Raw genomic sequence first — 21,605 nt, 5'->3', positions numbered from 1 at the left:
CAGAGCGGTGGCGCTAGAGGTAAAGCGTCTGCCTTGAAAGCGCTAGCCTAGGACAGACCACGGTTCAATCCCCTGATGTCCCATATGGTCCCCCAAGCCAGGAGCGATTTCTGAGCTCATAACCAAGAGTAACCCCTGAGCATCAACAGGTGTGGCCCCCCCAAAAAAAAAAACACAAAACAAAATGAAAGTTCTTATCACAAGAAAAATATTTTGTTTCTATGCATGGTGGCCTATGTTAACTAGTGATCATTTCATAACAAAAACAAATTTTAAATCATTAAATGGACACCTAAAATTAATGAATGTTGTGTCAAATAACACTGACTAAAATACCAAAGCAAAATAATAAAAATAATAATAATAATAAATAACAAGGAGCCATATTTTGACATTAATAAGACCTGGATCTAAATCAAGCTCATAAATTTTTGACTGAAACTTCAAGATTGCAAGTCAACTTTTCTGAACCTATTTTCTCATCAATAAAATTACACTGATATATAAAAATGTGATTACTTAGGAGGAAAGTCAATAAATTAGCATTTTTTGCACTCAGTCTCAAGGAGAAACTCAATAAACCATAATTACAACTCTTATTATCATCACCAATCTCAGGTGTTTAAATTAATTTTAGCCATGTTTATGTTTCACATTAAACCTTAAAGATTGCTTTCTTTGATATAGGAAGAGAAAAGCCAAATTATTTGAGCAGCTCTGCTTTTCATCATGTTAGCATTATTCCTTCTGCCCCAAGCAATGAGCTTTGCCTTTACTTGTTCTTGCTCTGAATGTGGCATTAAAGAGCCATTTCCTGTTGTCCTAAGTCTTCTCTTCAGTCAGCATCAGCTCAGACTAAAATTAAACTCTGCAGACATGCTTGTGTTAATGCCATTCTTCTGAATTTGTCCTCAAGCATGTGCTTGTCTTCCACTCTTCTGTATGTAGGCTCTACATAGGCAAATCCATCAAAAAACATTCTTGATCTTTGTGGGGGGGAGGGGGAGTTAGGCCACATCCAGAGGTGTCAGGGATTAGTCCTGGCTCTGAGCTCAGAAATCTTAGAAGGCTCAGGGACCATGTGGGATGATGAAATTGAACCTGGGTCAGTCATGTGCTAGGCAAATGCCCTACCCAATGTGCTATCACTCTGGCCCCCCAAAACATTCTTGTTCTTCTAATGCTTTTCTTCCTTTTCCTTTTCTTCCTCATCCAGAAAATGGTACATTTGCACTCAGAATTTTTCTTTCTTTCCTTCTTTCTCTTTCTCCCTTTTCTTCTTTCCTTATCTTTTTATATCTCTACACATTGAAAAAAATCTCTCCTTTCTACAAAATAAAAAACCAAAGTTTTCGTAAAGTCACCATTACCATTCAGTTCTGCCCAATTTTCCTTTCTTTTGCAATTATAACATTTGCATGTATCCTCTTTGCCTGGGAGTGAGCCAATTCTACTTTAATAAGCAGTTTTTCAAGTTGGTCAAAGCTAAATTGAGAGTAATACTTACATCTCATTTATTTCCTCAATCTGCGATTTAAAAAAAAAAATAGCACTGTTTTTGCATTCCATGTTGACTGTAACATTGATCAGACCTGGAGGAATTTACATTCCTTACCAATGACTATCTTGGTTTGTGGCAATTCTGACATTTAGTGAAATCTCAGTATGGGTGATATAATCAATCATCAAAGTCAGTCTTTCACTTAGTACATGGATCTAAATCAGCAGCTTAGGTAGAATTTAAATGGTTAGATTCATGGCCAGAAAACAAGCTTGGCTTTGCACTTGTCATAAGAATTCAAAGTATGGGGGCCAGAGAGATAGCACAGCGGTAGGGCCTTTGCCTTGTATGCAGCCAATCCAGGACAGACTATGGTTTGAATCCCGGCATACCATATGGTCCCATAAGCCTGCCAGGAGCAATTTTTGAGCACAGCCAGGAGTAACCCCTGAGCTCAGCTGGGTGTGACACTCCCCCCCCAAAAAAAGAGCACAGAGTCACAATTTGTGTGTGTGTGGGGGGGGGTAAGAAGGGGGGGTCAATGGAGACGGGGGACGACAACAACAACAATAATGATGGCGACTCACAAGTAGTTCTCAGGAGACCCAGGTTCCTTCCTGGCATTCTAGGCCTGGGAATTTCATTGTAAGGACCGACATTCATTGTTAGACCAGATTTTGTTTCTATTTACTCTTATTTAACTGAGACATAATCAGCTAGTAATCTCTTATATCCTTGAGTTCTCCTGGGAACTCATTGCTCTTTTCCAGAATCCAAACATGAGAATACAAGAAGAAATTTCAATATAGACTAAATGAAATACTATTAAAATGTTTTTTAGAGAAATAAATCAAATACTAAAATGAGCCCAAAACAAACAAAAATTCAGTGTGGTTATGTATTAGTGGTTAAAATTTATTAATCGAGCTGAGTGGTAGTACGTACACCAGGTAAGGTACTTGCCTCGCATGTGGTCAACCCAGGTATGATCCCTGGAATCCCATATAGTTCTTTGAGCACTGCCAGGAATAATTCCTGAGAGTAGAGTGAGGGGTAAACCCTCGGTGTCATCAGTATGGCCCAAAAACAAAGAAAAATAAAACATAAAAAATGGATTATTTTTCAATTTAGTTAATGGAAAAAAATACTAATTTTAATTACCCTGTAGCTTAATCTGTCAAAAGTTTATCTTTAGTTGTTGATAAAGGGGAAATTCCATGAACAACTGTTTGAATCAACAACCAAATAAAAATGCTTAAGTTTTTCCAAAGGCATGATGTAATCAAAGAAAAATCTCTTAAGCCTGATAAGTATAACGGAGATTGCTGACTAGTTAACTACATGCCTTAGACTAAGAATAGCAATAAATATAAAAATACCCAACTGATGTGTATGTGCCAAAATTGTTCCCTTTCCTTTTCTTCAACTTGTAATCACCAACCACATTTTTCTGTCAATAAAAACCTTTTAGCAAGTCAGAATAAAAGAGGAGGAAATGATATCTTGGAAAGGATTAATAATGGCTAATATTCCTCCTTATACCCTAATCAAGCATAAAGATTAATCATTTTATAGCCATGGCATAACTTTTATGTTTTTTCATTGTTTTGCAATGTTGGGATTAAATTTACAGCTTCATATATTTGAGGCATACATACTACCATACCATTCAGTCACATCCCTGGACCATCCGTGGAATATTCTTAAATGAAAATCTGAGAAATAAACACATTCAGGGTATTGAAATAAAGACAATGACGATGAAAAAAGACTTCTGCCTAATACAAAATAATTTGGCAATAAGGCATAATGGACCCACTCATGAGCTATCCTAGGCTTCTAAATAAGGCCAGTCACTGATAAACCAGAAGTTACACCTAGAAAGCCATTTATCCACTCCATGATACCGTGGAAATCACCCCAGTTCTTTCTGAAGCTAAAATACTTAAATTCTAAAGTAATTAAGGGGCTGACTGTTCCTGTTTGACCTAATCCATGCTAAAGAGCCACAGCAATGGGAGATGAAGTCTAAAAAACTTCTGGAAACCATGATGATAGGGAAATTCAGATTTCGCAGAAAGGAGTGCTGATTTAATGTCCAGTGTTTCCTACAAAGTCTTAGCAATTAACACAATTAAGAGGCCCTGTAAAATCAAAATATCCTTCTAAACATTCTTATCATATTTGCTAGCAAGCACATTCCAAAAGAACAGTCACTTCAACAAAAAGTTGAAAAGCTGACTTGGGAACGGGAAGCTTGCTCTATTCACAAAGGAATAACCCGAGGTCTTCCTTCTCTTCTCCTTGACCTAACAGCTGACTCTGCTCCCTCTCACTGACCTTCCTTCCTTCTTCAAGGGCTGGAGCATAGCAGGCATTTCTAGGTCAGCAAAGGAAACTATTAGTGCCTTCCAGGAGAACAGTACCTTCTGTGTATTTGAAAGACTGAGCAAGGACACTGAGTTGGTAAATCAGTGTCTTTCTGCTCCTTTTATCTCTGACTAGGACACTCTAGTAACTGCAAATTGGAGCCAGTTTTCTAGGAGAGGAAAATCCCACTCCCACCTCTGTAATGGCTGTATCTGCTACACAGTTTCAGGCAGAGTTCAGCGTCTCCCCATCCAAAGGCCACATTAGGCTGTAATAATGTTTATCTTCCTGCCTGACCCACAAGCACAACATAATGGCCACAGCCTCCTCATTATTATGTATTCTGCCAAGACCAAGGTTTCCAACAGTTTTATTCACATAGAAGTCACATGTCATAAAAACCATCCACTTAAAAGGAATTACTGTTCTCTGTTCTTAATATCTATCCTCTGAACAGAGTTGTGCTGCTATCACAATGACTTCCTTTTAGGACACTTTCATCACTCCCTAAAGAAACCTAATCCCACCCCCTTCTAACACCAGGCACAAAGATCAAACCCAAATGGATTAAAGACCTGGATATCAGGCCTAAAACCATAAGGTATATAGAACAACACGTAGGTAAAACACTATATGACATTGAGGCTAAAGGCATCTTCAAGGAGGAAACAGCACTCTCCAAACAAGTCGAAGCAGAGATAAACAGATGGGACTATATTAAGCTGAGAAGCTTCTGCATCTCAAAAGAAATAGTGCCTAAGATACAAAAGCCACCCACAGAATGGGAGAAACTATTAACCCAATACCCATCAGACAAAGGACTAATATCAAAAGTATACAAGTGCTGACAGAACTTAATAAGAAAAAAACATATAATCCCATCAAAAAGTGGGGAGAAGAAATGAACAGACATTTCCTCAAAGAAGAAATACAAATGGCCAAAAGACATATGAAAAATGTTCCACATCACTAATCATCAGGGAGATGCAAAACAAAACTACAGTGAGGTACCATCTTATACCACAGAGACTGGCACACATCACAAAGAACAAGAACAATCAGTGCTAGCAGGGATGTGGAGAGAAAGGAACTTTTATTCACTGTTGGTGGGAAAGTGTCTAGTCCAGTCTTTATGGAAAACAATATGGAGATTCCTCAAAAAACTGGAAATTGAACTCCCATATGATACAGCTATTCCACTCCTAGGGATATACCCTAGGAACACAAAAATACAATACAAAATTCCTCATACCTACATTCATTGCAGCGCTATTTACAATAGCCAGACTCTGGAAACAACCAAGATGCCCTTCAACAGGTGAATGGCTAAAGAAACTGTGGTACATGTACACAATGAAATATTATGGCAGCCGTCAGGAGAGATGAAGTCATGAAATTTTCCTCTACATGAATGTACATGGAATTTATTATGCTGAGTGAAATTAGTCAGGGGGAAAGAGAAAGACACAGAATAGTCTCACTCATCTATGGGTTTTAAGAAAAATCAAAGACATTACTGTAATAAGGCACAAAGGCAATAGAGTTAAGGGCTAGAAGGGCCGGAAGGACAGGCTCACAATTTGAAGCTCACCACAAAACAACTAACAACTAGCATGACAATGTTATAGAATGAGAGAAGTAGAATGCCTGTCGTGAATACAGGCAGGAGTGCGGTAGAAGAGGGGGCATTGGTGGTGGGAATGTTGCACTGGTGAAGGGGTTTATTCTGTTTATGACCGAAACCCAACTACAAACATGCTTGTAATAATGGTACTTAAATAAAGTTATATATAAAGAAACCTAATCCCTATTAGCAATTATTTCTCCAATCTCCTTCCCTAACCCCAAGAACCTCACTTACCTGAGCCCTAAGAACCAGCTAATGTGTGTTTTGCTATCCCTATTTTTCCACTTTTCTTATAAATAGGTTATGACTTCTTCCTTTATTTAGCACAATGATTTCAAGGTTCATCCATGATAGAGTATCCATAAGTAATTCGTTTCTTTTACTCTGGTAGTAATAGTCCATTGTCATGTATAACCCACATTTTGTTTAGGTATTAAAATAGGTGAAAAGTTGAGTTATTTCCATTTTGGAAATGACGCATTGAAGCTGATGCAGTTGTGTAGAATGTTTAGTATGAATGTGTGTTCTCATTTTTCTAGCCACCATTTTGGGTTTGTTTTGTTTTGTTTTTCTGTTTGTTTCTTTGTTTGTTTGTTTGTTTTTAGCAGAATCTCTTCTTTCCTTTTCTCTGCAGCTAAGTCCAGAATCATGTTTTTCCCCCCTTATTTTAAAATCTTTCTTGGCCATCCTAGCAGTACAAACGGCTTTTTGGTTCTGTACCAGGGAACACTCCTGGTAGGTCTCAGGAGACCATGAGCAGTATTTTGGTAATTGTACCTGGGTCAGCTTCATGTAAGTCTAGCAGTTCTCCCACTATATCATTTCTACAACTGCCAGTATCATTTTAAAAAGAAAATTACTTGGGAAAAAGATTTCACATAAAATATGGAATGAATGAAAGAAAATAGTGTTTCTGGAGGACAAATTCACCATTCTCTCTCAGACTTCTATTCATTTGTTATTTTGGTTTGGAGGGTGCACCTGGCAGTGTTTAAGGGCTCCTTGCAGCTCAGTGCTTGTGGGACCATGCAGGGTCAGGAGCTAAATGTATCCTAACTTTTAAACATATGACTTTGTTAACCTGAGATGTCCATTGCAAGTATAAATAAATCATTCTCTACAAGCCTGCAAGTGGTTACCAGGATATTTTCTCAAGCTCAGTATGTAATAAATAGCAAAGAATTAAGAAAATAAATCTAAAAGCCAATGGGCAGGATTATGGCAGAGCAAGGTCCTGGGGTCCCTCGCCAGGACTGGATGGTCCCCTGAGCAGTATCAGATATGATCCCATAACAATTTTTTGAATAATTAAAAAAAAATTTTTTTTTTTGGTTTTGGGGCCATACTCAGCGGTGCTCAGGGGCTACTTCTGGCTGTCTGCTCAGAAATAGCTCCTGGCAGGCACGGGGGACCATATGGGACACCGGGATTCGAACCAACCACCTTTGGTCCTGGATCAGCTGCTTGCAAGGCAAACACCGCTGTACTATCTCTCCGGGCGCAATTTTTTTTTTAATTTTTACCAAAAGTACTAATAGTAACCCTAGTGTCATAATGTTACCTCAATGTAAAAAAATAGTCTTAAAAAATAACTATGGAGTTTCTACTTTCAGAAGGCCCTTTGAGCCATGCCCATGATCCAGAGCTTTCTACCATGTCTGTGTAAATGGCCAACAATATAGACTCCTTAACTCTCAAAAGAGAAGCCCAATGGGCAGGAAAAACTCATGGACCCCTATGAGCTCAGAGGGCCCCTATGAACCACTGCTGTCGTCAAATGAGTTCATCAGCCCAACACTACAGATCCTCAAATTTGTGGACTATGCAACCTCAAAAGTGGTCATGAGACACCCCATAATTTTAATTCTGATTTTCCAGTAGTAATATACAAAATATTAAGTAAATTATTTCTAACTGCCAAGGGGCAGGCTTCAGGGAGTTTTGAAAATGAATGATCAGGTTGAATTCATGGTGGAACATTGAGTGCCAGAAATAACTGTATTATGAACAACTCTGTAAGTCAGTGTATAAAATAAATAAATTTAATAAATAACTATGGAATAGCAGTGCCAAGAACAATTATTTGGTTCATTTTTTTTTAAAGGAAGAACTAGATCCAGGAGCTAATACAATGGTTAGGGTGCCAGCTCACAATCTTCCAAGCAGAAAACCACCTGTTCAAAATCGTGGTTCTGAGCCAGAGATAGCATGGAGGTGAGGTGTTTGCCTTGCATGCAGAAGGATGGTAGTTCAAATTCCGGCATCCTATATGGTCCCCTGAGCCTGCCAGGAACAATTTCTGAGCGTAGAGCCAAGAGTAACCCCTGAGCACTGCCAGGTGTGACCCCAAAACCAAAATCGTGGTTCTTTGTCTAGAGCACGTGGCATCTTCTGACTATGTGGCATCTGACAGACATTCACACTTTAGTCCTCCCAATTACCCCAGTGACAGATATTACTAATCACATTTTCATCTTTATTTTCTATGAGTTTTCGAGAAAAGAAGTAATTTGCTGATGATGACAGTACTGCAAAGAGACACAGGTGAGATTTGGACCTAAGAATCTCTACTCCAAATGCATCTGCTTTATTTTTTGGTTTGTTTTTTGAACCATACCAGGTGGTGCCCAAGGCTTAGTACTGGCTCTACACTTAGATCACTTCTAGTGGGGTTCAGAGGAGCATGCAGGGCACTGGAAATAGAACTCAGGTTGGTCACTTGCAAGACAAATGCCCTCTCCACTGTACTAAGGCTCTGACTCTCAAGTTTATCTTGATTCTTTACTACCTGGAACCTATCAAAGTTCCTCTCTTTCTCCCTCCTTCCAGTAGGTCACCTTTACTTGCAAACAGCTGCCTCAGGTATTGTTTCTATATAAACCAATAACTGAGAAAACAGTCCGGTGGATGGTACATAAATTTGTTGAGAGACTAGAGACAAGGGAAGTCAGGGCCAAATTTTGCTGCAATCAAGGATAGCCTCCCATCTAATAGCTTGGGAACTGTAGAAAAATAAGGCTCCCACCAAGAACAGACAATCAAAAATACCAAAAACATGCTCTGAGAAATATTTAGGAGATAATGAAACCATTTTAGTTTTCCTTTAAAAGAGTCAATCTGATATCATTAAGAGTGACATTTAAATGCTAATCAAGAAAGCAGTGTTCTCTAGTCTCCAGGCAAGTATTTGCATCTTAATTAATTCTAAGGATCTGAAAACCAGCTTCCAATATAGGGTGTCAAAAGGAGATAGAGTTCCTCTGCAGAGAAATAAAAGGATGTGGCAGCGACATAATTCAATTACCTGGTTCTGAGAGTTTGGAAAAAAAAGGTTATTTTTGCAATGCAAATTCATATGACTTTCTTTGAGGAGTACATTTTAATCAAAGGGCCAAAATACAGACATCCAAAGTCCTTCGAATGCAATACCCACTTCAGAATCAAAATGGTTTTTTATCTGTAAGCTAATGAACGCATGAAGTCTGTCAACATTGGTGACAGAAACTCAGTGCCTTAGAAGTCAATATACAGGGCTGGAGAGGTGGCGCTACAGATAAGGTGTTTGCCTTGCAAGCGCTAGCCAAGGAAGGACTGCGATCCCGATCCCCCGGTGTCCCATATGGTCCCCCCCAAGCCAGGGGCAATTTCTGAGCACTTAGCCAGGAGTAACCCCTGAGCATCAAAAGGGTGTGGCCCAAAAAACAAACAAAAAAAAAAGAAGTCAATATACTATAAATACTCCAATTTATCACAAAGATTTATTCTTTTTTTTTACTTGCTATTGAAGCTTTTATTTCTCTTCCATCTCATTAGTTTTTCTATTTTTTAATATAATTTTTATTTTGATCATAGTGGCTTACATATTGTTGACAATAATATTTTAGGTACATATTTACATAAAATCAGGGGGGATTCCCATCACCAATTTATTCTTTTAATCAATATATCTTCCTCTATAATGCTGCAGGCACCATCCTGACCACTAAGAAAAGAAAGGTGAATAAACAAGTTCACTGTCTCACGAGAACAGACAAATAAGGCTGTCTCTCTTATGCAGAAAAGAAATTCTTCTCTAAGGCCACTAACCCTCATTAACTCTCTGTGGAGAAGTAGTAAATACTAACAGAGTGAAGAAAAAAAAAGATCACCTTCATCAGGACCAGCCTGAGGTTTGTACGAACATTGACCAAAGGCAGAATGAGAACTAGGAAAGCAGCACTCGAATCTCTGCCAATTCAATCAAGAGACTGCAGCTCAGCAGCCAGAAAACCAAGTTCCAGGATAGCCAGAGGCAGTCAACCATCCAAACTATATGATACAGCCCAATGGACAATTCCAAAAGCAGTATAGTTCTATGGATGATAATTGGGACTCTTTCCACTTTTTTATTTTCATCTTAACCAGATAAAGCACTATCTTTAAGTACATTTAGCATTCCTTTCTTACATCACCAATCATTAAAAGACTGAATGTTTTGGGCTACATCACATGTAGCTAAAGACATCATAAGGGTGGTGGTGAGGTTGGAGAAAACAATATTCTGTCTATCCACTATGCTTGGTCCTGATCTTAAGAATGGCTAAGGAGGACTTGAAGTCAAAAGACCTGAGTTTACCAGAGAATGGTTGCCTTGGTTGGTTTAAAAATATTACAAAATGAAGGCAGCCGGGAAGAAGATGACCAACTGTTGGGGTCAAAGAGGTGCCCATCTAGTACTTTCCTGTCATTAGGGAAAATTTCAACGCCAAAAACTATATTAAACGCAGAAGCTTGAGTGCATTCCAGCAGGAAATGTCAAAGAACCCTTCAAGAGATGAGCCCTATTATGGAATTGCAGGAGGCAGTAGAAATACAGGACTGGGTGGGGCAAAGGAGGGATTTTTCAGGGACTCATGGCCACAAATCCCTCAGGCATACTCAAATACACATAAACTCAGAGCCATAAGCAATGATGCAGTTTTCCAATGTGATCTTCCTCAGGCCAAACTAGCACTAAAATCTTCACCCCTGGGCCTCACGAAATTCCTGAAATCTATTCCAAAAACATGAGAGAGAGAGAGAGACAGAGAGAGAGAGAGAGAGAGAGAGAGAGAGAGAGAGAGAGAGAGAGAGAGAGAGAGAGAGAGAGAGAGAGAGAGGCTCAGGAGATCACTCAGGTGGAAGAGTGCATGCTTGCTTGTACTAAGTAGGCCCTGAGCTCAATGCCCAGGTACTGCCTGGTGGCCTGTTGGCAGACTGGGCATGGTCCCTAAGACAAAGAACAGTGTGTCCCAAGAACACAAAAGCATTCATTCAAAATGATGGATGCAGACCTAAAAGCATGGCACTGTTTACAATAGCAAAAATCTGGAAACAACCCAAAGATCCAATAAGAAATGCATTAATAAAGACATGGTGGTGAGTATCCAAGATGGAATACTACTCAGCTATAAGGAAAAATAAAATCTGGCTCTTGGCTACAACTTGGATGGAACTAGAGGATGTCATGTTAAGTGAAGTCTGTCAGAGGAAAGATGAATGCCAGGTTACCTCACTTGTCTGTCTGTGGCATTTAAAGAAACAAAACCAAAAAAAGACTGTCTAATGGAGACAGTCCACAGAATCAAACAACAGAACTGAGGCAACCAAGATAACATGGTAGACTAGAAATGGCCAAGGGACCACAGTATTGGGCTGTTGGCACTATGATGGTACAGGAACTTTATACACCAAAAGCATCAATATTAACACTATTGTAAACCACGTTGCCTTGACGATAGTAACATTTTAAAATATTAAGAAAATGAAAAGAAATTGATCAATAAAAAGAGAAACAGGTAACGTCTCTGTTCTTTAACTTGATGGACTCAGTTTTCCAGAAATGGACCAAAAATGGCCTGTGAATGGGTGCCCTTCCCTGCCTCCAGTAGCAATTCAGGGCCCTTGGCACCCACTGCCCCACATGTGAAAGATCAGGAGAGCAGTGGGCAGAGGGTATCCTGAGAATACAGAAGCCTGAGCATACACATAAACCAAAAAAGTATCATGTTTGTGCCTTTTATAGAAGAAAACTATTTTTTTTTGTTTAGGGGTGTTTATTTTGTTTTGGTTTGGGGGCCACATCCGCAGTGCTCAGAGGTTAACTCCTGACTCTGCACTCAAGAATTATTCCTGGGCCCGGAGAGATAGCACAGCAGCGTTTGCCTTGCAAGCAGCCGATCCAGGACCAAAAGATGGTTGGTTCGAATCCCAGTGTCCCATATGGTCCCCCGTGCCTGCCAGGAGCTATTTCTGAGCAGACAGCCAGGAGTAACCCCTGAGCACCGCCGGGTGTGGCCCAAAAACAAAAGCAAAAAAAAAAAGAATTATTCCTGGCAGGCTTGGGGAACATATGGGATGCTGAGGATCGAACCCGGGTCAATAAAAGAAAGACCAGCACCCTTCCCACCACACTATCGTTTGGGCCCCAGGAGACAACTGATTTTATTTTACTTTTTCACAGGACAAAAAGGAGAAATTTTAAAACCTCCCTAAATTTGGTTTTATAACTGCTAATCAGAAGTCTTTGTTATTCATGAGACTTTCATCATTTCAGATTCCAAAATAACTCAAAGCATGAAGGGAAACTGATCCACATTTCAAACAACATGCGCTGCTGCCTGATTTACAGCCCCAGGAAACTGGAGCCAGGATCTGACCTTTTCCTGTTGGCACTGGCAGTTTCTTTCAGAGAGAGGAATAAAGCGCTGAACCCATCCTCTCTCGGGTCACCAGAAGTTCACAGCAAGGTCAAGAAACTTGCAAAGGAAGAGAAAACTGTGCTTCACTCCCCCCACCCACCCAAAAATAAAACATACACAGTGCCTCTGAAATGCAGCACAAGCCGCCCCTGCAGCCACAAAAGCCAGTCCAGAAGCCATTAGGGACCTGGCCTGCACACCTTCTCTTCTCCTGGCTCAGGGGTCCGCAACTGGGTTCCTCATCTTTGAAGAAAGGCCCATGGAGATACAAGGATGCTCAGGAAGTTCGCACACAGAAGCGCCAACCATGGGGACCTTATTTACCGTATTTTCCAGAGTATAAGACGACTTTTGAAACAAAAAGTCAACCGAAAGGGGGTCGTCTTATGCGCCGACGAAAGATGTTTCAATATGCCGCTAAATGAAACAAACAAAAAAAAAGCAGGCCGCAGAGTTTCCAAATCTCTTTCTTGGGGGTTCCCAAACAGTACTCAGGAGATCTGGGGGCCACTTCTGGCAAAACCCAGCTAACCGTGTTGGTGGTTCAGTGCTAGGGTCCGAGGATGGGCTGTTGTTTGGTTCATGTAGTGGGGAGATTAACTAAAGCCACCAGGGAATTGCCAGAAAAGGTGCCTATGATAAGGGACCAATCACTGCAAGGCTGCTCGGACTGCCTCTCTAACTCAGCCAATCCAAGCAGGCTTTTTATGCATGCAAATTAGACAATGTTCTGGACCCGAATCTACAGTGTAAAAACCTGCTCAGATTGGCCAGAGTCAGAGAGGAAGTCTATTACAGTATAACCTTTGAACCTTTGCTTGTTGTGATTGGCTCACTGTGGTACATACAGTTGCAGCACAGGAACGTTCTGTCTGATACAGCGAATATGTTTTAACTGCAAAATTAAGGGGTCGTCTTATACGCCCAGTCCTTTTATACGCCGGAAAATACGGTATCTACCATTCTCCCTGCACCTGATGGGCCCCAGTTGTAGCTCTCAGTGATGGGCTGAGCAGCAGATATGAGAGGGCACAGGAAAAGCCAATCTACCACCCATACCCCTCACCCCCCATCAGCTGGACTAGCATCACTCTAACCTTGGAACAGAAAAAGCACTTTATTTTTTAAGCTATAGGTTCTTTGTTGTTTGAGCATTCAGGAAGGAACAAATGTTCACCATGAAATGTTTTATCAAGTAAAATAATCAAAACTTGGGGGCCAGAGAGATAGTAAAGAATAAGGTGTTTGTCTTGAATGGGCCAGAGCAGGGTTCAATCCCCAGCTTCATATCAGGTCCCCTGAGGCCCACTTATCAGGAGTGATCTTTGAGCACAGAGTCAGGAGGAAGCCCATAAAACTTACTGTCTTCCTCCTTTCCCTTTGTGAGAATCCACTGCTTTCTCCTCTCCAGAACCTAGCTCCTCATACCAAGTCCGCTGAAAGGAGTTTCAAGTCAGGCGTCTCTCTCCAATAGACTTAAAGGCCAAAACTAGCCTCCTGAACTGTACTGACTTCACCTTCCCTCTACAAAATGGTGGCAATAAGTGCTTTCTGATTAATCATTCTCTACCTAGCTGTCTTCATTGTGATTCGTCACAATGTCTACAGGTTGACCTTCTTCAGGACCAATCACCCCAGTAGCAGGCTGCCACTTTAAAGGCAATGAAACCTTTCTTGAACTTAAAAATAAGGTCTCAAGTGATTAACCTTTTCAGATTTATTTAAAGCTATATTGGGCATTTACTTGCTGCTGAGTTGGATCTGTGTTGTTTTAGGAGTCTTCCACAGTGGAATAGTTTCCTTTGATGCTGGAGAAAGAGAAACCAGGTGGGAAAAAAATGGCAGGAAATCAAAGTTCATTTCCCATAAAGGACCAAAACTTGCTGAATTCACCTTCTGATATGTCTGTATTTATCTCTCTCTCCATCTATTAAAGCTAGATAGAATCATCCTGAGAAGCAGGGAAAAAAAAAAACCTGTCCAATCTCAAAGTAAACCAAGTGATAGAGAATTTAACTTGGGCAGAACACTGAGAATTCCCCTTTCATTCCTAATAATCACAAAATAAAATAAAGGAGCAGAAGACCAATTGGACCCTTGAGTGAAGGAATTTTGCTGAGCGAAGCAACCTGAGTTAAGAGATGAGTGTACAACCCTGGGCTATTGCTGCAATTTTTGTTTCTCCATTTATACTGATCCATTTTCTCCTGAAGTGCACCAAACAAAAGTGTAACATGAAATGTTGACAACAGTAACCATTTCTGTTGGTCCATCTTATCCGATAACATCCAGTTATAAGCCACCAGTTGTCCACACCAGTTACGTGTTCAAGAGCAATCAGATCAGAAGTAAACTGCACTGCTTGACTTGTGTTTCTTCCCCTCTCTGGTCCCAGGCTCAACTAAAGACCTCTTCCATTCAGAATCCAAAACTTAGCATTATCCTTGAAGCCTCTCGGTTTTTCTCTCTACTTTCTGCAGGTACCTATGCCTTCCAGTGAATCTCATGGCTCACTGACTTGAAGTCACCGGTCTCTCTTGTCCAGACCACAACTAAACTTCCTGCCAGTTCAGTGAAGACCCTGACCTTTCTCCTCCTGCTTAACCTCCATACAATACTCAACTCCCAAGAGGCCTTTGAAAAAAATGACAATGTGCTGATTTCTCTATCCTCTGAGCATTTCTCAACATCAGCAGGGTAAGTCCCAAGTCAAACTAGAACTGCTGTGGGGAAGTTTCTAAAAAAAAAAAAAACATGATATCTGAGGCTAGAGTGATAGTCCAGTGGGTAGGGCACTTACCTTGCATGCAGCCAACCTACATTTAGTTCCTGGCACCCAGTATGGTCTCCTGAGTCCACCAGGAGTGATTCCTGAACACAGAGCCAAGAGGGAACCCTGAGCATCGCTAGATATGACCCCAGAAAACAAAAATAAAAAAATTTTTTTAAATGATGAAACTTGTATCTTGCCACAGAGATTCTGAATTCAAGCCAGAGATGAAAAACTGCCCAAGTATCATCCTCCAGAACCTTTTGCTTCAGTCACTGGGCCTCACCATGGTAGATTCCTCTCTTTTAGGAGTGGGATGAAGGGAAAGGGACACACTCAGCAATGCACTCAGAAATCATTCTTGGTGGTGCTCAAAGAACTATATGGGATACCGGGAATTGAGCCTGGGTCAGCTGCTTACAAGGCAAGTGCCTTCCAGCCCTGTGGCTTCTCTCTTCCTCACAGGCTCCAAGCTCAGGCCACTCTCCCATCCTTGCAGTGGGGGTAAGAGCGTTTGACTGAAACTTACCTAAGAGCATCGCTGCAGTTTCAGCTTAGCACATCTGATGGAAAGTCTTTCTAACCTTGGCAGAAACTGCCCATTACTGGGCATGGAATGTTTAATAATCACTAAGGAGACTGGTAGAAAACAAAGCAGGTTCTTGAAAATAGGGCACCCACTCAAACGAATGCAGGAGAGAACACAGAGCTGTGTTCAGGGACTTCTTGGCAAATAAATAAATAAGGTCCAATGGCAATGAGCATGTGTTAGGTCCTAGGTTTAGTCCCAGGACCTGGGTTTAGTTGGTTCCATCATTCAAAAATTACATTTTATTTATTTATTTATTTTGGTGTAGTGGACCTGAATCCTGGTCCATCCCAGGTCAATCATGTGCAAGGCAAACACCCTACTGCTGTGCTATCGTTCAGGCCAAAAAATTACATTAAAAAAAAAAAAAAGATAAGGGGCCAGAGCAGTAGCATAGAGGGTTGGGCATCAGTCTTGCATGACTTGCATGCGGCTGACCTAAGTTCGATCCCCAGCATCCCATATGATCCGATGAGGCAGGAGTAATTTCTGAGTGCAGAGCCAGGAGCAATCCCTAAGCACCACCAGGTATGGCCAAAACAAAACAAAACAAAAAGTCAAGACGAATATATTGGACTAGAGAGATAGCACAGCAGCAGAGCATTTGCCTTGCAATCAGCAGACCCAGGACCTATGTTGGTTTGAATCCCAGCTTGCCAGGAGCCAATTTCTGAGCACAGAGCCAGGAGTAACCCCTGAGCGCTGCTGGGTGTGGCCCAAAAACCAAAAAAGAAAAAAATGAATATATTAATTTAAGTCCTTTCTATGATGCAGTCAAGCTCTGATTTAGCATATCATGAATGGTGAAATATTAAATGCCAGACTATGGAGCAGACCAGGTTCTAGGACACGTCTAATGGATCAGATGTCTTAATTTTCTAAATCTAAACCATAGGAACTGTGGATCCAGCTAATGTTTCCATAACTGGAAAACAAAAACAAAGAATTCTCACTGCGAAATGCATAATTAACCATTCAAATATATCAAACTCCAAAATACGTAGCCTAATATTCTTACCCTATAGTACCAGGAAGGAAGAGAACCTGGTAATACTCGCAAGTTCATTTTATAACTGAAACCCAATTACAAACATGTTTGTAATCATGGTGCTTAAATAAAGATATTATAAGAAAAAGAATACTCAAGTTTAAAACCTGCTATTCCCCATAACTCAATGGATAACAGAAGGCATGTGTTAAAAAGAATATTGCTGTCTACAGCCATGCCACCCTGAACGCGCCCGATCTTGTCTGATCTCAGAAGCTAAGCAGGGTTGGGCCTGATTAGTACTTCGATGGGAGACTGCCTGGGATACCAGGTGCTGTAGGCTTAAAAAAAAATAAAAATAGGGGCCGGAGAGATATCATGGAGGTAAGGCGTTTGCCTTGCCTGTAGAAGGTTGGTGGTTTGAATCCCGGAACCCCATATGGTCCCCAGAGCCTGCCAGGAGCAATTTCTGAGTGTAGAGCCAGATGTGACCCCCCCCAAAAAAAAAAGTTTCCCAAACTCACCTCTGTCAGGCTTCTCACCTTCTATCCATCCCCTGAGGCTACTGTGTCACTCTAAAAAAACATCCTTTCCTCCAAATCTCTGTTTGTCTAAACTCTAATGAATCTTAAATACATATATACATACATATGTATATGAGAGAGAGAGAGAGAGAGAGAGAGAGAGAGAGAGAGAGAGACTGCTCAGGTACAATGCCATCAAGTTCACAACACAGTTCTCAGCATTCCTGCAGATTTTGTGATTCCTGAGTTTTATTCAGACCCCTAAAATGTATCCCCCATATAATCAATAGATTAGACTTTTCAAAATAAAATTGCAGCAAGAAATTCCCTTGGCTTCCCATACCCCTGGGCTGCAGCTTGGCTTGATGTGTTCCATCTCTGACTGTCCTCTCCATTGCCCTCACCTTTACCAGGCCCTCTTCTTCCTCTGCTCTGACCTCTCCAAGCAAGACTCTGGGCTTTTCCCAGGCCTAGTTTCCTCCTGGTCTTCAGGTGTCTCCTGAAATAGCCCCCATCAAAGAGCCACCCCAGACCCCACAGACTGCCAATCCAGAGAGGAACCATGTGTTTCCTTCATACCCTGTCATCATTTCCTATATATACACTGTGTCCTGGGTCTCCATCCACCTGTGAACTTCTGGACATGGATCACTGTGCCACCACTGCTGCCCTGGGACACTGTCCCCTCAGTGCTTGGTGCGGAATGCAAGGGTGTGGATGGATTAATGGGCAGAAGAACACAAAATGCCATGACTAAGTCTCCAGCTCCACAAGCTATAAGCTGATGAAGTCTTCCTAGGAGTATCTCTCTCTCTTTCTCTCTCTTTTTCTACTTCTCTCCCTCTCATTACACACACACACATACACACACACACACACACACACACACACACACACACACACACACACACAATCAGGTATGGGCTTCCTTTCTCTTCCACGACAAAATGTGATCCTTTCCCCTTGCAGCTCACTTCATTTCTCATCTCCTTCACTCCCTTCTCCCTGTCCCTTTGTTGCTATTGTGCTGAGCTAAGGTGGCCCAAACAACTTACTGTGGTGCTCAGCTCCTTTAGCTGTTTGTGCTCCCCTATATACTCTCGGTTGAGACAAATGACTTAGTGTGTGTTCATGGGGAATTGCAGCACTTGAACTCCAGCTCATCCCCCAAAGTCATATTTTTTGGCTACAGTGATCAAGCACCTGTTTACTTATGGGGTTTGCCAAGGCTCAGACCTCTTTTGATGGTGCTTCTGGGAACAAACGAGTCCAGGAACAAATAGCCTTGGATAAAAGAGATTGTATATTGGGCCCAAACAGGCAGATGCTTTGAGCCCTCACAAAATTCCTCTGGGCTCACTAGAGGTGTGTGTGTGTGTGTGTGTGTGTGTGTGTGTGTGTGTGTGTGTGTGTGTGTGTGTGTGTGTGTGTGTTGATGTTGTTTTGGGGACTACACCTAGGGGCACTCAGTGGTTACTCCTGGTTCTGTGTTTGGGAAATTCCTCTGGGCCCACTAGTTGTGTGTATATGTGTGTGTGTGTTGTTGTTGTTATTGTTGTTGTTTTGGGGGCCACAACCAGGGCACTCGGGTTACTGCTGGTTCTGTGCTCAGGGAACCTGGGGAGGCAAACACCCTGCCCACTGTCTATCACTTGTTCTTGCTTTCACCACAGCATCATATAAATTTCAAAAAAGAACAAAAGAATCAAAAAGGAAGAAAGGAGGAAAGAGAAAGTAAGGGGGGATGGAAATCAGGAAATTCAAAGAAAGATATAAGGATGTAAAACAAAAAAAAGATGATAGCAAACATAAATATCAAAGAAAATCCTTTATAATGAATTAAGAATAAGGTATCTGTGAAGTGAGGATTTTCTCCTAATTTAATTTCAATTTGTTTCTATTTTTTCCTTGCTGTCTTTCCATTTCAATCATCAGAGTCTAGCATTGGAGACCAGAATGGTGAGCCTGCTTCTCTGGGGGTTGCTGAGTCCATTTCTCTACCACCAACAGACTGACCTTGCAAAGACAAGGGGAGGGGAGGCCTCTCAGCATCAGGTGGTAGTAGCTAGAGAGCCAGTCAGCTACAAGGACCAAAGTTTCTTTGGAAAAACAGGAGACTACCAATAAATGCCATTCCTGGAAATCAAATAATCCATCTCTGTTGTTCTCAATTTTTTTCTTTGGCCACTTTGTCTATCTGTATTGAGTTGAGCAACATGTTTTCTTGTATTTCCTGGATTTGTTTTCCTGGGATCACATGAAGGTAGAGCGCCTGTGAATGTATTGCACCCACAGGCTTTTGTTGTCGGTTCATGAAAGAGAAAGTCAAGGCTAACAAGTTCTTTCCTTGGCTCTAGGAATAGAGGCGGGAGCAAAAGGGGGGGAGGGTGGAGTGGGGTAATGGGGCAAAAGAAAACTTAGACTCAGACAGCGCCAGTCTCTCAGTGGGTCAAGTGCCAGCTAAGTTGAAAAAAGAAATGATTTCCAAACAGCCAAAGCATATTCTCGGGTGACTGAAGTGAAAGATGAAGAAGAGCTTCAAAGAGCAAAATAAGGAAGGCAAGTGTTTTATCGAAGGTCCCACAAGGAATACTTTGTCTTTTACCAAGTTCTCTAAGCAAAGACCGAAGGAAGTTTATAAATGTTCAGGAAACAAAGTGAAAGTTTTAGCATTCATTCATCTGTGCAACTTCTAATTAGAATAATTTCATTGTAATTGGTGACAGATTTTATTCTCTTCTTATACCACACGTTCAATTTCCTCCCCCTATGAGGTCCCCCTCCCCAGCAAAGATCAACAACTACTACCTCAGTGTTTCCTGAGATTCTGATTACATCATGGCAAAGAAGTAAACATTTCTAGCACAGGATTATGTGATCATAATATACTTCTTCATTTTGCAGGTCCTCAAAGTTAAAAAGCAATCAACACTTACACTCACACAAAATTAAATGCTTTAGTGTTCCAAGTTCTTGGTAGAATGCTTCTGAGCCCTTGAATTCCTGGAAACCTGTTAGAATCGCTCAGAAGAAAAAGAGTAAGACAAAAGCATAACAAAAAATTGCTTTCAAAATGATTATAAGAACTTGCTTTCAAAAGCTTTAGCTATGAATAGGCCCTGTTTCAAAGTTCTGTACTTGCCATTGTTATAATACAATAAAACTGAACATAGGTCAAGCTTGTGTCCAAACCGAACACTTTTATTGAAGACTTGATTATAAATAAATATAAAGTGTTATCAGATTAAAATCTACCAAATCTAAAGTTAAAGGTAGAATTTTCATGTAAATTGTACCAGTAACAAGCCATTTATATGGTGCCAAATGTAAAACCTCTCATGCATATAAAATATTGAGCTGAGCTTATTTTATTCAAAGTGCCAACTTTTATAAATAATCACAAAAATTGTGACTAAAATGAGTAGAATTGTGATTATTTATTATATTCCCCTGAGGAGTATTATTGATCTGGAAATATATATATGTTTGTTGCCTTGAAATGTGTGCAATTTCTAAATAGCCCCCCAAATTATCATTGATAAATTACTTAATAAGAATTCCTTGGGGCCAGAGGGATAGTACAGTAGGTAGGGCACTTGCCTTGTACATGGCAAACCTGGGTTCAAACCCCATCATCCCATATGGTTTCATGAGCCTACCAGGAGTGATTCCTGAGTGCAGAGTAGGAGTTAGCCATTAGTGCTGCTAGTTGTGATTAAAAAAAAGAAAGAAAGAAAAGAGAATGTTTAGGGGACAATGTTTAGAAAGCCTGTCTAGAGTACAGGCCAGTGTGGGTGGGGAGGAAGGACACTTGGGATATTGGTCATGGGAATGTTTCACTGGTGAAATATTTATATATATATATATGTATATATATATACATATATATATATGTTAAAAAATCAAAAGAAAAGAAAAGGCCTCCTAATTCTTACCACAGGCTGTGTTCTTTACACTGATGCACCCCATATACAACTCAACACAGGCCCTTTGCCTGGTCTGTATTGTGAATTGGGGGACAAAAAAAATGTTTTGGGGGAATCAATGGATGGTTCAAAGGGTTAAAGCATGCACTTTGAAAGTGGGGCCCTACTTCAATCCTTGACACCACATGGCCCCTCACTATTTCTGCCCCCTTCTAACTCAGAAAAAGGATCCCAATTAAGAAAAGTATCACATTCCTTGCATATGTTTCAGATAGTAGATATTCTGACAAATATTCAGGACCAGATTCTGAATTCCAATTTCAAGTATTTGGGTTGCTAACCCACATAATGACTGACTTTCATTCTCTGCTTGGTAATATAACTTTTGAAGTAAATCCAAACATGGTAATAATAGCAATGAGGATTAGCTGATACACTTAGTTCCTTGGCAAAAACAAATATAGGGTATGAACACACATTGTCCAATGCTAATAAGAACAATGTGCCATATTATCTGCTCAGGCCTAACACCTGACCGTATAGTTCTACCTTCATTACTTACTTCTGACTCCAGCCACCATTTTCTATCAG

General features: G+C 40.8%; 1 protein-coding gene and 1 pseudogene across 1 annotated transcript in view; one reads left to right on the top strand and one right to left on the bottom strand.

The window, feature by feature from the left end:
* Window positions 1-21,605, bottom strand: part of CRADD (CASP2 and RIPK1 domain containing adaptor with death domain) — a 209,270-nt gene that overhangs the window by 96,310 nt on the left and 91,355 nt on the right. The gene's annotated exons all lie outside the window — the stretch shown is intronic.
* Window positions 16,790-16,907, top strand: LOC126023120 (uncharacterized; annotated as a pseudogene).

Source organism: Suncus etruscus, chromosome 11, assembly GCF_024139225.1.
Source record: "Suncus etruscus isolate mSunEtr1 chromosome 11, mSunEtr1.pri.cur, whole genome shotgun sequence".
NCBI lineage: Eukaryota > Metazoa > Chordata > Mammalia > Eulipotyphla > Soricidae > Suncus > Suncus etruscus.
The sequence above is the reverse complement of the archived record's forward strand: the minus strand, read 5'-3'. Positions and strand labels throughout refer to the sequence as shown.